Here is a 17,422-nt window from a genome sequence, read left to right as displayed (position 1 = left end):
GTTCCGCTGATGGGTCATTTTCTTTGAATATGTTGGATTTTTTTAAGCCTTTTATACAAAATAACTGTACTACAGTTTACTAAGCCTGATTTGTTTTACCTTGTTCTAGTTGTGTTTTAGATAGGGTTAGTTAAATAGGTTACCCAAAAATGAAAATTTTAAGGTTTGTTTACTCATCCTTAAGCTATTTAAAGTATTTAACTTTAATTAAATTAGGTTCAGAGACATTTTATGACAATTATGAGAGAAGTTTCAATTTAAGGTAAATTATTCCACGAAGCTGAAAATACTTCTTCTCTTTCAACCATTGGCTAATTCGTTAGGTGTTTTATTAAGTGTTTGATTTTAAACTGCACATTTTAAACCATTTTTTGGGCCAAACTTGTATTAACTACAAAAGAAACCAAAGGGCTTGATTGTGTCATCGGTTCTAAATGACTGATCTTGGAAAGATTACAGAATTCTAAAGTTTTTTGTGTATTGACAGATTTTTGTGTTTTGATAGATTGCTCATGAAAAGACTGCGTTTCTTTTGGAAACCATAACTGATTTTTATGGTGATTTCTACATTGTATCAGGTGTTTATGTATATGGATAATGAAAACTGTTGTTCAGTATTGAAAAACAAATAAGTTCATGGTCTTTACATAGTGTATTTGATTAACAACGACGACGACAAAAAAGTATTATGGCAAAAAAAAATTTGTCAAAAGTTTGATGCTTGAAGTTATTCATTTTAGTCATGTTAAAATAACATATTTTGAAAGCAAATAATTTTTTTTATTTTACATTAATATTTTTAATTCCATTTGCTTGGATATTTGTTTAGATGTAAAGTAAAATAATTGAGTTAATACAAAGAGAAAAAAGTTAAGATAAAGCATAATTTAAGATTTCATTAAACTTAAAAACTTTATTGGTTCAAAGATACTAATGATCAATTAATTATTTCCAAAGTAAAAATTTTAAGTTGATATAAAGTAATTTGGTGTAACAAGTTGATGCAATTTTTTTTTTACTTTGATCCAATGAAACACTTTTTTCAGTGTATTTAAGATGGTTTCTTTGTTTGTTGATCTTCAATAGGCCTAATCATTTAAACATTTGAATATTTGTTTACTTTACGTTTTGTGGATATATTTGTTTACTTTAAAGCCTGTGGATATATTAAAAGTCCCAAAAAGGTGCATCTCTGTGGGTCTCTGCTGAGCAAGTGAGCATGTCTGTGGGAGTGGTGACAGTTCTCACGCACACACAATAAAAAAGTAGGAAACTTGATGGTTGAAAGGAGATTTTCCAGTAGTTAATCGATTGCGGAAGTTTGGCTATTGGGTGGATACAAAAAAAAAAAAAAAAAAAGTGTAAAAGGATGATGATAATAATAGTAAAAAAAAAATAAATGTCACCAAATATACTTGGGCGGCTATTGATATAACTGGCCTCGGTCCTCCACAAACACAAAGCAAGACATATAAAAGAATGTAAAAAGAAAAAGAAATTAAAAAAACAGCTGTTAACATCCATAATCGACATAAAAAACTGTGTCAATGGCTGCTTTTCTCCTGACATTCTTCAGTATATCTCCCTTTGTGTTGAACAGAAGAGAGAAACTCAGACTGATTTAGAACAAATGGAGGATGTAAAAATGATGGCAATTTTTTGGTAAAGGATCACTTTAAGTTCATGTTACACTCTCGAAAAAAGGTACAGGAGCTGTAATTGGGTGGTACCTTTTCAAAAAGTACACATTTGTTTCTAAACAATTCATATTGGAAACTCAAAAGTATATATTAGTACCCATAAATTAAGAGAAACACTTTTGTACTTTTTAGGTACTAACATGTACCCTTTAGGTATTAATATGGACATTTTAGGTACAAATTTGGACCTTTTCAAAAGATACCCCACCAGTGACTGCTCGCGTACTTTTATTTCTGAGAGTGTATGATGAACATGACTTTATTTACTAGATCAGGATTGATCAGTGCCTCATTACATTCAAGACTCAGAGCATTACATATCTTCAAGGACGGATGCTTATTTAAATCGCAATGAGGGAGTGAGAAATAACACACTAACAACTCGTTCAGTAAGCGTAGTAACTGTAAAAAATATATAATAATAAAAATAACAAAGAGCTCATGATTAATGAGAAAATTTCATTTTAACGGTGACCCAAAAGGCCATTAAGATTTCCAGTCAAGCATTTACCATTAATTATGACAAGCTTTCTGTAAGCCTCCATGAAATTCAACGAGCAAAGCATAGGAAATCTATTCAGTGAATGCTGAGTCAACCGTAATTTCCGTCTTAAATGTGTGTTGCTTCTTTTCATTTTACTTCAGGCATATGAGATTTCCCTCAAAGAGTGTCATAAGATTATGCCAACATGTTGAGTGAGTACTTGCAAAAAAAATATGCTTGAGAGTTAATGTTTAGAAATTACTATGAAAACACAAACCCAATTCTCACAAACACTTCTCAGAGTCATCTTGGCTTCAACCAACAGAGAAAGGCTGATTGATACCATAGCCGCCATTTTCAGTTGGAACACTTGTGTATTGACAAGTGACACCCATTATTTCTTAAAAGCTGAGTAGCAGCACTCTGAAAGATTAGCAGAGCTTTTTTAATCAGGGTTTGTTCGGGGTAACGGCACAATCCCTGATAGCTCTAATTGAAATGTCCAGGCTTGGCTCTACCTCTTTGCTCCTCATAGAAGCCACATACTAATCAAAAACAGAGGGATTAGAGTTGCAACATGTGCTGCTCCATCACACTATCCGCCATCTGTTAGATGAACACTGATCTTCAACACCACTTGCAAAAAGACGTCACTTTATAAAAATTGATAAAATTATAATAATTCAAACAATCATGAAAAATGGAAACATAATACTGTGAAGTTTAAACAATTGTGAGTTTTAAGTTGATGCAAAAATTGCTTGGAAATTGTTAGAAAATTGATCCTTTGCTAAGCCCCGCCCTCCTTAGTTACTGTTGTTATGCCTGTCAAGCTTTCGTGCAATACAAAAGTAGACACTAACCCGCTGTAACGTCGTCACCAATGACTAAATCTCCAAAAGACCTATAAAAACATCTGTGAATCGTAGCTCTGACATGGACATGAGGGTTATAAATGACTGAAAAACAGATGCAGGTGAAGTATATTGATCGCAAGTGCTCAGTTTGTGATCATATCTCAGATTTGTTCTGTTGATATGTAATCCAAATATTCATACAAGCTTTTTACAGCCCCTCACACAGCTTGATCCACACTGGCATATCTCCCCTTGGGTTTTAGGTTTTGGAAAAGGAAGAAAATTTCACCACCCCAATCAAAACTTTTATAATAAAATACCGGGTATCAGATTTGCAAAATCCATATGCACAATGCTTTGGCTTGTTTTCCCTCACTTGAAAGCTGGGCAGACCTCCTGCACCTTGCTATGGTTGTTAAGCCACGATTGGTGTGTGTCGGTTTTGGGTGTGGCTTATGGAAGAGTCAATTGAAAGCATTTTTTGCTACTGAACTTAACTTACTTAAAAATAAAATAATTAAACCTGTGTTGAACCTAAGAATGGTTGGGTTGACCTAACATATTTTTTATAATTATACACATAGTTCATTTACTAAACTTTGAAGTTATAGTTCAACCAAAATTCAAATGTCTGCCTTCAATTACTCAACCTTTACTTGGGAAACCTGTCACAAAAGAAGACATTTTGAAGAAAGCTAAAAACCTTAACCCATCGCCTTACACAGTAGGAAAAAGTAGGAAAAAACAAATACCATTGAAGTCAAAGGTGTTATCTTCATCATCCTGATAATGTAGATGTTGGACTGAAGCAGTTAACATTAATTTACATTGACAAAGCACAGAGGGTTGCTGAAGAACTTCTGAGATATTTCAGCTGCTGTCTGGGCTTTCACTGCATTTATGCAACTTCCTTTTTTCATGTGTTCAATACATTTCCTCGTGTCATTTCATTCTAATACACATGACTTCATTTGTAAACTAATTAGTTTTCTTTTATTTGCATACAAGGATTTCTTTGGTTGTTACCAACGTGTGATGAAAATTTCAAGTCAACAACACCTTTAGACATATGTTTTCTGAGGAAAATAGTGATGTGTTCAATACTTATTTCCCACAATGTAGGTGTTTTTAAGTCATAGCAACTAAAAAGGTTCCTAAGGGTCAAAGGAAAACAGTCATGGCTTTGGTGCAAGAATGACTAGCATAGAAGTGGCCCAAAAGGATTTTCTTTCAGTAAATCCTAACAAGAATGTGCTGAATATGCTTAACATTCACTTTAAAGCTTGCAGGGATTTAGTGTATAATGTTGCAATTAATTAAACTCCATTTAACCTCTGACTTTCACAATATAAACAATTGTAAAATATGCACGAGTGCATTTTTTTTCTGCTTTAGTGCCCGCATCACATTCTTGTGCACAAAAAGATAAAGATGTGGCATCTCTCATATTGTAGGTTTCAAGTCATTTGCCACCTCTGCCAGTGAAGTCGCCATTATCACATTAATAAGACAGAGATGTAGTCTGTGTGATCAGGGATTTTTTTCCTCTCGCTTTCAGAGATGTCTATGACAGGTTCATTAATGCTTCAAGAGAAAGACTGCGAATGAGTTTCCAAAGTATCCCACACTGGCGAATTGGAAATAAAAGCTTCAGCCTATATTATTGTGCAACAGAAAACCGTACTTATACATTTGACTGTACTTTCTGGGTATAATGAATGCTGTATGATGACAATTACTTTTGTTTCTTTTCACACTAATGACATTTATAGCAACATATTATTGACAAGTAATTAGTTATTTTGTTTCAGTACTTTCCACAACACCAAAAAACACCATAAAACAACTTAATGGTGTGTGTATGATTTGTTATCCGATACGTTTGGCTCAATAGTTTAAATATCTTTATATGGACAACTTTTCTGCCATTGGTCAGTTTGCTTGGTAGCTCACTTAGGTACATTAGGTAAATGCTAGGGTTGTGCCGATAGACGATAGAATCATGTATTGCAAAGAGCTGAGACCTATGACAATTTTAAAGACGTTTTGCATTAACGTAGACATTTTATATGTTTTAATTACATTATATAATAAAATAAATAGTATTATTATATTTAGCAGCATCATTAATAATAAATGAACTACAAATAATTTTACAGCTTCAGCTGTCCACACCAACATCACTTGACTTTTTGCTTTCACAAAAAAAAAAGTTACTTATCCTTTATTTATATCTGTTATTAACAGCCTATTCATGTTTTAAGGTGGCTTATAGCCTATTTTTTTCAGTGCATGCACTACTGCTTCAAATACATGGAATATACATGTGTCTTATTTGTGTTTAATTTAATGAAACGATAAACACGAACATGCACATTTTTCTGAAAACAGCCTATTTATTTTATTTAAAAATACCTTAGGCCTACATTTATTTTGTATAGGCTATTAAAATATATTTTACTTATTTATTTAAACTAGCCTATATTAAATTAAATTACAACCTCCATTACTTTTGGCTTTAACAAATTATTGAACAGATTATTATTAACCTTTCAAAAAACATTTTACTTATCTCAGTGAAAAGTTTCGTATGTAGTCCTACAAACAAGACTCAGCACTGATTTGTGTGTGTGTGTGTGTGTGTGTGTGTGTGTGTGTGTGTGTGTGTGTGTGTGTGTGTGTGTGTGTGTGTGTGTGTGTGTGTGTGTGTGTGTGCTGTATAAATACTCCTTGTGATTAATCCTTAACAATCCTTCGGCTGTGTGAGAGTGCAATCAGCGGAATCCTGAACAGGTGCGCATGAGCGGTGCAAGACTGGATCTGTAGTCCATATAATGGTATATTTGTAGTTCAGTGTCGATTTGCATGTTTACCAGCAATTTACGAGAATTAGATCACTGAGGATTATGACAAACACAGTACTAGATGCATCATAACAGTTTAGTAACATAACATTCTGAAAAAAAGCAAGTACGTCAATGACATCAAATCTTAAAGCTTAAAATTAAGCATTGGGCACAACTTATTTTATGTTTCACAAAAATGTAGGCTGAGGAACGTATTTCCAATGAGGTTGAAAACATTACAGCACTGGCTAAAAACATGTTTTATTGTTAGTTTCAGAACAGTGGGACTCCAGGAACATGAAAAGAAACTATTAATTAACTATTAACCATTAATTCCACAGATCTCAAATCCTAAACCTACCAATTTTGTAAGCTGTGTTATGAGACATAAATATAGGTAAAAAAAAATGCAGCTTCTTGCAGAATCCTTAAGGTTTAAAATGTTTTGAACAATCGCTTGACTGTTCCTGAGTGAATATTTGAAATGTCAAAAGTTTTCCAATTGCATTTTGTTTGACATGCTGGTTACATAGAGACCGTGATATTGGCCTGCCAGCTTATGAAAGCTGCATTCTTCAGACATGACAACCCATGAATAGCCCCATCTATGGATGTTCACTGCACCAAATCCTAATCTAAACCTCTGGGTCACTCATACTTCACAGAATCCCTCGCTGGACACAATACTGAAGAGCGTTTGTGAATGAGAGCAGTGTGTCTGACAGAATCTTCTCACGTCATTCTGGCAGATGTTTAATGAGCAGTTCTGGGGCCGTACAGATCACTGGGAGATTGCTGTTTGCATCTTATATGAAGGCTATTTGCTGCTTATGGTATAAACAAGCAGGCTTGGTTCTCATGGAAAAGTTTCTGTGATGATCTCCAAGGCTAGTTATTAATCACTGCCAGCTCAGTTTTTAGACATGAATCAAACAAAAGCCAGAAAAAGAAGGGAACTGACTTTAAATGTGGCAATACTTAGGCCTTAAGGGATAGTTCTGCCTAAATTGAAAATTCTGTCAATATTTACTGATTGTTTATTCTTCTGGCGACACGGTGGCTCAGTGGTTAACACTCACGCCTCATAGCAAGAATGTTGCTGGTTTGAGTCCCGGCTGGATAAGTTTGCATTTCTGTTTTTGCATGTTCTCCCCTAGTTGGCGCGGGTTTCCTCCGGTTACTCCAGGTTCCCCCACAATCTAAAAGACATGCGATAGGTGAATTGAATAAACTAAATTAGCTGTAGTGTATGAGTGTGCATGTGAACATGTGTGGGTGTTTCCCAGTACTGGGTTGCAGCTGGAAGGGCATCAGCTGTGCAAAAAATATGCTGGATAAGTTGGTGGTTCATTCCGCTGTGGTGACCCTTAATGAATAAAGGGACTACGCTGAAGGAAAATTAATGAATGAATGTTTATTCTTCTGCTGTACACAAAGGAGATATTTGGAAGAATGTTGAAAACCTGTAACCATTGATGTCCATAGTCTTTGTTTTTCCTGCTGGGGAAGCCAATGTTTACTGGTTTCCAACATTCTTCAAAATATTGTATTTAGTGTTAAGAAATTTATAAATGTTTTGGAAGCACTTGCATGTGTGTAAATAGGGAGTAAATTTTCATTTTTGGGTGAACTATCCTTTTAATTTATGAATTTGATTTGCATGTGCAATTTTGACCTATTTGGATAAATGTAATTTATTATTTGTGTCATTCATTCATTCATTTTCCTTTGGCTTAGTTTCTTTATTCATCAGGGGTCGCCACAGCAAAATGAACCATTCTCATCCAGCATGTTTTACACAGCGGATGCCCTTCCAGCTGCGACCCAGTACTGGGAAACACTCTCAAATGCGAACACAAATCAGAGCACCCGGAGGAAACCCACCCCAACACAAGGAGAACATGCAAACTCCACACAGAAATGCCAACTGACCCAGCTGGCACTCAAACCAGCAACCTTCTTGCTGGGAGGCGACAGTGCTAACCACTGAGCCAGCATGTTGCCCTATTTGTGTCATATACAAGTTAATCAGTAATATTTCTGCACTTGGAAAAAATGGCATAAGTTTTAATATTGGACTAGCAAAATCAAGAAAAAAATTTAATGTATTTAAGTTAGTTGTAAATAAGCAGCAATTAATTTAAATGTAATTTTAAAAGCATGAGGGTCAAAGACGAAAAGTGGCTTTAAAGCATCAACAAAAACAAACAAAACAAAATATTTAACTTTATCAAGACTTACAAGGTTAAGATATCAGTCAATAAAAGGCATTTTAATCATTTAATCATTTTATTCATTCACTAAATCATTTAAAATATTCAAAATTAATTCATTTATTCTATGAATGTTTTTATTTTTAAATAAATATATAGGTTACACTAATATACATTAATCAAACATATTTTGACATTTTATTGTGATTTTAAAGCATTAATTAGACATTTACCTTTGAACACTACACCGTAAAACCCAATAATTTAAGGTAACTCAAACCATTTGAGGAAACAGATTGTAACAAACCATTTAAATTCAAAACCTAATCCTAATAAGTACTGTGAACTTAATCCATTTGAGTAAATGAGGCAAATTAAGCAGAGTAAAGCCCAATAAATAAAGAGAACTCAAACCAACTGAGTTATGTAAAACCCAGTAGGTTAAGGCAACTCTGTGAACTTGCTCCATTTATGTTGAAGTAACGAGGTATTTAATTGACTCATTACCTTCAACACTGAGTTCAAAAATCTTTTTAAATGAGTAGAATTAACTTTGGGTAAATTTTGAATTAACTACACATTTCATCTGATAAAGTTGACTGTTGGGTTTTACAGTGCATGAAATTAAGTCTACATTGCAAAAATATCCATAAGTTCTTTTTATTTTGGGAGTGGAGTATTTTTTCTTTTCATTTATACGTTTGAATTTATTATGAGACCTTGATTTTTCCTCCAACCACTTTTGATGCTAAATAGTTAAAAAGTGACTTTAATTAGCATTTTTATTAGTTCAAGGTGACAAATTGCCTGAACTGTTGAACTGCCTGTATTTTTTTTTTCTGATATATGCAATGTTGAAATATTTAATCAATTCCATGCGTGTTCAATAAAAAAGGTCAGGAGAGAAGAGACATGTTTCTTCAATGTCATAAATCTTAATAATTCCTCACTTCACTTCAATTTTTATAAGCAACTGATAATAACAGGTGAAATTTGTCATTTGTCAATCATTCTCCAGTCCTCCATTGGTCGCACCCATACATACTTCCTCTTTTCTGCAAAACTTCTCTGCACACATGAACTTGAATAGCACTCGTATATAGGGCAAGCTGCCTTTAGACAGCTTACTCTGATAAAACACCAGATATGGTACCTGTTAGAGGATTCAGTTCTTAGCTGTCACTTGTGCCTGTCTCAGAAAAGTTTAGCTTTAGAGCTCAAGTTAATTTTAGACAATCAGGACTTTGCATTTCTATCAGCTTCTACTTCAGCAAAAACGCTTTATTAGTATGCAGGGCATATCACACTCAACAGAAGAAGTTCAGTTAATATTTCACCTTTAAGCAACAAATCGTTTAATGAAAAGAAAAAGGGACGAAAATAATACAAATATATATTCCTTTTCACAACAGCAACATACCTGACATATGTAACAATGATTATGCAACATATTTAATTGACTTTTATTGACAATCAAACTACTAAAATGTCAATAAGTCACTTTATTAAACAGCAGCTTTGAACTTTCAACATCAAAAGTCAACAGATCAGAGATCAAGATCCCATAATGCAATTCATCACCGTAAATAAGCGGAAAACATTTGTGAATCACAAAATATGGAAACTGTTAATTAATAAATTTCTTACAAATGATTTTGTTAAAATGTAAAAGATTGAAACTGGATTTACTACGCCAAAAAATCTATAAAAACATGTTTAATTAGCAATAAACAAAAAAAACGGAGCTCTTTTTAGATATTTTTTTTTTTTTTTTGTTAAAACCATGTTCTCCAAAAAGGTGGAAATATTACATGCAGTTCAAATATCAATGGTTTTAGGTATTTTTAGATTATACACAACCATTTGAACCTTTTTTTTTCACAACTGAAATCACTTCAGCTTTACAGCTCTCCCTGCAAATATGGCCATTTCCAAATTAGTTTGCTGAAACTAGTCATTTTGTTCACTTAATAAGGAAAATGCATTTCAATAAACACAAAAATCGCACTGCTCCAAGCAAACGGAATGAAAAGCACAAGGACAAACTCAGAAGTAATTGTGGCCGTAAAAGCTCTGTCAACACAATGGCGACACACACTAACATTTCACTTTATCACATTTAGAAAATGCGCCACTCCTTTTGTCCCTTTGATCAAATTAGCAAAGGGATAATTTGACATCTAGGCTGAAATCGTCACCACTTTCCATCGTCACCGACACCTAATGTGTCTAATTTGCGCAATAACACATCGTGCTGGGGACTCAGCGGGACTTTGTCACATTGAAGAGATGAAGCTGCATTTGATCTTAATAAAGGGCATCTTTGGACTAAAGATCAAGCCATTTTAATACCGAGAACAAGAACTGAGGCAGAGGCTCTGCAGGGAACCTTTAATGTCAAACGGCTGACCACCATGGCCTTATTAGGGGTAATACAAACATATTTGAAAAATGTTAAGGCTTTAGAAAGTCTCTTTTTATGTATATATATTTATAAGTGATGCACAGCTGTGGTTCAAAAAGACTAGAATCTAAATGTTGGAAGTAAAACTTTAGGCACAATACAAATCTAGCCTGATAGTCTGACAGCTTGATCTAGTTTAAAGAATTCCATTTGATCGTTCACATTTATATCTACCATAAAAAATAAATGGTTTGTAAAAAAAAACAAAAAAAAAACAGCATTTATCTGACTTTTGTAATTTTAATTATTTGACGACTTAATAATACAAGGTTTAAAACACATTCATTTATAAATCTGTCAATAATATTGACACTAATAATATAATAGTATAAACTTTTTCATTTATATGTGCAGAAATAATGAAAGAACAATACATTGTGGTATTGATCGATTTCATAAATATGTCAATTAGCATTAAATGGTTAAATAAAACTAAAATAAATCATATATTTCTAGAAAAAACAACTAATAACAGAATATTTATTTCTTGTCATATATGTGCCAATATCACTTGTGAAGAAAAAAAGCATTTATAAAAACAATAACTATTAAAATTGTATTTTTTATGCAACTATGATCAACTGTGGCCCTTGCAGGCAGCTGGTGAACACTTCCTATCACCCAGGCATATATCTGCCACTGAACTGAACTACAAATCCCATCAAGCCCTGCACTTACAGACCAGTTCCAAATCACCTTTGAGTGCACACACACAGCTGAAGCTGTTCAGGACTAGATAGACTATAAACACAGTACACACATTTACGCTGAGTCTTCTCAACTGTATGTGAGCATTACTAAGTGTTCCCTTGTCTTGCCTAAAGCTGCGGTTACACTAAAGTTTGAGCATGCGAAATTCTGTTGTACGAAACTGCGAAAAGAGGCAGAATTAAACAAGTTGATTAGACATTAAGTGTGCTTTCACACTTGGTTCAATTGCCTGGACTGTACCGAAGTTCAATTGTCTCCCCTTTCCACCTTCTCGGTTGGTTTGTGTTCACGCTGTCTTTTTTCCTTCTGAACCCTGGTACGCTTGCATCATCAAGGTGCTGATGTGTCTACAGCTGTTGCTAGGTGACGGACACATCGCGGTTGTTCTGCTTTTACTGAATCTTTTGGTTTTGGACACACAGAAATCGACCTGCGTCTATCGGCAGCAAACATATCGTAAAAACTCTGATATAATACTGTGTCTGCAGAAGCTTTTTTGGAAGAGACAAGTAGACATTATGTGCTTGCCCTGGCTCAGTCCCGCTTGTCACCAAGGTACAGTATGTGATAGACACACACACACACAAAAGAACATTATGAAAATGATACAGTTGGCTGTTCACTTACGTTTTTTGATATGATTGCATTCATACTAAAAGTGAACTGGACCAGAGTTTGCGTGAACCGTAGTTCAGATGACACATTCACACTAGCTAAATGCTAAATTGCATTGTGGATGTGTCGGTGCCGATACAGTGGCGTTGCTCGCTGCAGAAGTTGGGACTTTCTCAACTTTTCTAGCGCAGACAGAAGTGTGAGCCAATCAGATTGCTGTATGCAAATACATCAGCTCAGACAGTAGCTGATTGCAGACTAATTTCATTGACTGACGCTGCTATGTGGATTGCTTCAGCCCCAAATTCAGACACGTTCTCTGTCAAGTGTTGACGCTGAAGTCCCAAAGTGTGAATGTGCATAAAAGTGTGAATGGGGCATAAAAAAGTGAGCGATTGCTCCATATTTTAAACTTCTGCCTAGAGAGGTCATGTCTGATCTTCGATTGGTCTCACGCAACCACGTGATGCGATTTTGCAGTTTAGAGTTCTCCAAGCTTAAACTTTCCAATGCAGTGAACTGCAAAACTTGTCGCGCAAGCTTGCGTTTTTGGTCTGCCGCATTCGTAAGCGTATGAATGGAAGTCTATAGGGAGAAAAGTCCAGTGTGACCATGGCTTTACCGTGATTTAAAATCTTGCTTTGTCTATTGTTTATGTTGTTTTGCCGCCTGTCTCAACCATTTGCCTGTGACTTTGATTACGCTTTGGATTACCTGAATGCTCCTGTTTGACCTTTGCCTGCCTGACAATTCTCAAAGCTGCATTTGGATCCTCATCTCTGTTGCTAGACCCTTCTCATTACATTATCAATATAGCAAAAATCATCAGCATTTCCTACAAATAGATATACATGAAATAAACTGATTTAATACCGACAGAAAACGTTTGTTGTTTTGCTAAATATGTGCAGTTTTTAAAACTCTAAAATGGCTTAGAATACTGTAAAAGCACAAAGTGTGACACCTCTATCAACCAACACAAATTAAACCAAAGGATTTTTTCTTTCATCTGAGCAGACTGCAAAATTGTAAGCCATTTTTCCACAAAATTAACATTATAAATGCAAATTATCCCAATCTAATGACTCAATGGACAAAAATGCAAGTCTTTACTAAATTAATTTCATACAGTCTGCAAAATCATCTCAAAATTATCACAATCAACCACCTAGATGTTCTTTTTAACTATTGTCTTTCCTGTTTTGACTCTAAAAAAGTCTGTTCATCGTGCTCCGCTGCATCGACTGCTGATTAAACTTCATGAACTGAATTATTCTTGAGCGATGATGCTGAAGTCCATTTCAAAAAGAGCTTCTCTCTGTTAAATCACTGTACTCCATCCTCTCGGTGTGAAGCTGGGCCCAAGCTGTGGCACCAAATTTAAATTTAATGACATGTAATTCCTGCCTTGGCGGACAGAGAGTTCGAGAAAGTGACAGGGGGTTCAGTGGACAGTTCAGGCCTGAAGGGATGTTGGCTTGAACACCGCAGGGGAGTCTGAAGCTTCCTGGCAACTTACTGGCAACCAATGACATCTCTGTGTGTCCCGATGAAGAAAAAAAAAAACACTCTTAACCCCTGACAACCTCCATTAAACACAACCCATGTCTAATTCCACACTACTGGAAGCCGCTTCTGCAGAGATTGAGGGTTACTAGGACAATCATGTATATTTGCTATAAGGATATATAAATTTTTGAGGAGAAACAAGTCATTGTCAGACACAAGTACTTGAGAACAAGACATAAAAGACTGGAGTAGTGTAACGGAGGCCAGCTAGTAAGTGCTGTGCAGGTAAACCTCACTCCTCTGACCTCTAAAGGTGCTCTAGCGACAGACGCTAGAGACATTGGTCTTTAACAACCTTGGTAGAGCAACCGACTCGCATGCGGAAGGTCATCAGTTCGATACCAGCTCGGAGCGGGTTGGGTGGCGTAGGACCGGTGGGGTTACATTAGTGCCGTGGCCCAGATGGGAGTCAGGTTTAGGGGGGTCAGTGTAACGGAGGCCAGCTAGTAAGTGCTGTGCTTTTTAATAAAATATGGTATGTGTTAGGAATGAACATGCACTGTAAAATATGTTGCTCGCATCAATTTATTATTTAAATCAATTTAATTTACAAGTCATTAAACCTTACATCAATTATGCTGAGTTAAATGATCAAGTAAAAAATTTCTAACTATATAAAAAATAAATGTTGAAACCTGAATAACATCTAAATTAAGTTAAAGGTGGTTTCGGCTTGATTGAAACTAACTCTTTAGGTGTTTAGGTCCGTTTAGAAACTTTGCTGTGTGAAAGCGAACCGCACCAAGTACAAAGTGCAACATTGTAACAATTTTAATCCCTGTTTCAGAACAAAACAATCAATCTACAGGTGTGAAAGCCCCCTTACATTTATATTTTTGTAGAAGCATCTAAAAGGTAAAAAATCTATCACAATTTACTAGCGTGAGTTAAACTTCATAAGGAAACAAAGTATTTTACATATTGTCTAAAAAGTGGCTAATAACCAGTTTATAGTGATTCATGATTGATTTAATTCCAAAAAAAATAATAATAATAATAAGACAACCATCAATGGGGATGAGCAAATCACAATAAAATGCATGAATGAGATTGAACAAATTTATACAAATTAACCACTATATCGAAGGTTCTGAGTTGCCTTGAGATTTCAAGCCTTCTGAAGATATATGATCGTTTTTTGTAATGCATTATTTGAAACCTAAGAATGGTTGATGGGTGGAAAATTCAGTGAGATGTTAAAGCGATAGAATTGTAGCTCTTCCGTTTGTTTTGTGAAACACATTTGCACTGTAAATGATTATATGATCAATTAGCCCTAAAAGCATGTGTTTTTCAGGTCATTGTAAATTATTAAGTTAATCATTTTCTAAATTTATTTTAAAAGTTACACACACTGATTAACAAAGTTCAATAGACTCATAAAGTTAATTTGATTTAGCTTAAACATTTAAGGCAACCAGGATTTGTTTTACAGTGTGAATTACTGAATAATACTGCATTGCATACTTGGAAATATTTTACCCACCTCCAATTGGAAGTAATATCTGGAATACCAATCGTAGTCGAACACTTGATCAGTGACATCGACCTTGACATCAGCAAGATGCAGTATTTGAGTGAAACCAAGTTATTGTTGAATGAAACTAAAAGGTGTTTTTGACCAATTCAAAATTTGAAATTGCATAGAATTTGGATTTTCCTTCCTTTGGCTTGGAAATATCAACTGAAATGCCATTCAAAGTCTGACATTTGACCAGTGAAGTCAGCTCAGAATAATCAACCCTGAATTCAGCAAGATGCATCATGTAAATGAATCTGTGTGGATTATTAAATGAATGATTCTACATTCAAGGCAGCTCGGAATATGGATTTAACATCTGGTGCGCCACTTAAAGTTAGACACTCAACCATTAAACTTGGGGCAGATCAATCAAACCCAACCTCAGCAAGGAGCATCGCTTCAGTAAAACAGAGTGGATTACAAAGTAATGTTGCTTTCTAGACAGCACACAATTTGGATTATGCTCACCTTCAATTGGAAATGACATGTGAAAGACCACTCACTTGACAGGTGAACTCAGGGCAGAATGGTCATACCTGACCTCGAAGAGATGCATCATTTGGCATCACTTTCAAGATGGCAACAAGTTCTGAAACCAACTTAAACACTGAGTTTACATAATGATACCTCTGTGTTCTTATGAATGGGAAAAAGTGGAACATGCAGAATTAAATCAAGCTTGGCAAACAGTTCTGGAAAATGTGATGTTCCCATATTAAAAGAGATATGAGCTTCACTTGGATTGCTGAAACACCTGTCCGAGAAGCATTGTTTGTAGAGCAAGTAGATTGATCATTCTCTGTGGATTTTTGTTCCTATTCATTTCTCCCATAGACAGTTGATCAGAAGTTCTAAACAATCGCAAAAACGAGCGCCCTTCCACATTCAAGAATAAGGTCAATAGGGTGGAACATTTTAGTTGGTATAACCACACATATACAAAAAGAAACAAAAACATGACCCATCAAGAATTTTTGTGTTTAAAATAAGTCTAGACACATTATAAATATCTAAACATGGACCGCTTGGCTACAATGAGGTTAAATTTGGACTATCAGTGAAAATTTAACAGACATCTAAGAAGAGCTCAAAATTAGACTAGTCACCAAATACACACAAATGAATGACGCCACATGAGAAGTCTGTCTAATCTTTGTATTTAATGACTAGTCTAATTTTGGTCTATAGTTAGACTGCTTGAATTTTCGCTTATATCCAAAATGGTGCTTTGTTTAAGCTAAGACGTATATGTTTGAATGTCTATTAGACATCTATTCAACAAAAAAAAATTACTTGGTGGAGAGCTTCATGTGCATCACATGTTAAAAATCGCACGTAGAGCAATTCCATGTTCCGAAAAGTTCAGCATTTTAACTTGTGATTGACATTTGAAGCTCTTGAGGTTTCTCTGTAAGGGCTATAAAAAGTAGATCAATGGCTTGCCTATCCATCAGTTCTGTTTAAAATTGGGGCAGATAAAAATGTAAATTATAATGCAGACAAAATTATGGCAGAAATCTGACATGCATTACCAGAAAGAGATCTCTAAATCCCCCAAAAGACACCGTTAGAACATTTTGATTTAACTTTGCAACTTTTCTCTTTTCAGTAAGATCCTTCTAAAAAACTGATTCTCTTTCATGAAGACATTGACATCTGAGACTAGATCAAGTCAGTGAGCTGAACTCAATAACCAAACCAGCATCCATCGTGAATAAACACTTGCATCATTCAGGTGAATAAACCGATTTCTTGACATTGGACAACTTTGAGTGAATAACAAACTACTATTTAGTATGTTTTCTCACTCAGTGGTCAATGAGGCTCACAGTCAAACAATAATAGCATACATGCAGTGTTTAATCTGGTATTATACAATATAAATCACCCCACCTTTCCTTAAAAACAATGACATACTTTTTTTGCTTGTATGTATACTATCGTGGAGTCAAAAAGACATGAGTGAGTAAATGACCAAATTTCACATTTTAGTGATTTTTCCAAGCATAATAAAAGACCAATGCTTCATTTCTTCATGAAGTCATTCATCAACAATAAAGCACAACTAACAGGCAACAACTGACGCGTCCTCTTGACAAGGCAGATTAGCCCGTCTTAACTCGGCTAAGCACAAGACTACATCTTTGCAACCAACTTAAATCAGTTTATCAGAAACTAAGATGCGAGCCGCTCCATGGACTACACTGTTGCGCAGTCACGCAGATGTGAAACAGGTGCACGCGTACGGCAAGACGGCATCCTCTCGCCATCGCCGGTGCGCTTTTACAAAACTTTCAAACGCGAATTTAAAGACAAACCTCAAGTACTTCGTGTAAAACACTGAAAATACAAGAAAAGCCCAACAGAAACATGTCCATCGTAACAGTTTGCTTCCGCATTAAACACCAGAGTTGCACTTGTCCTTATTGATCCGCGAGCGC

At 35.2% G+C, this 17,422-nt stretch overlaps 1 protein-coding gene across 7 annotated transcripts in view; it reads right to left on the bottom strand.

Annotated features, from left to right (window-relative positions):
• Positions 1-17,422, bottom strand: part of ntm (neurotrimin) — a 631,630-nt gene that overhangs the window by 613,930 nt on the left and 278 nt on the right.

Source organism: Danio rerio, chromosome 10 (assembly GCF_049306965.1).
Source record: "Danio rerio strain Tuebingen ecotype United States chromosome 10, GRCz12tu, whole genome shotgun sequence".
NCBI lineage: Eukaryota > Metazoa > Chordata > Actinopteri > Cypriniformes > Danionidae > Danio > Danio rerio.
The sequence above is the reverse complement of the archived record's forward strand: the minus strand, read 5'-3'. Positions and strand labels throughout refer to the sequence as shown.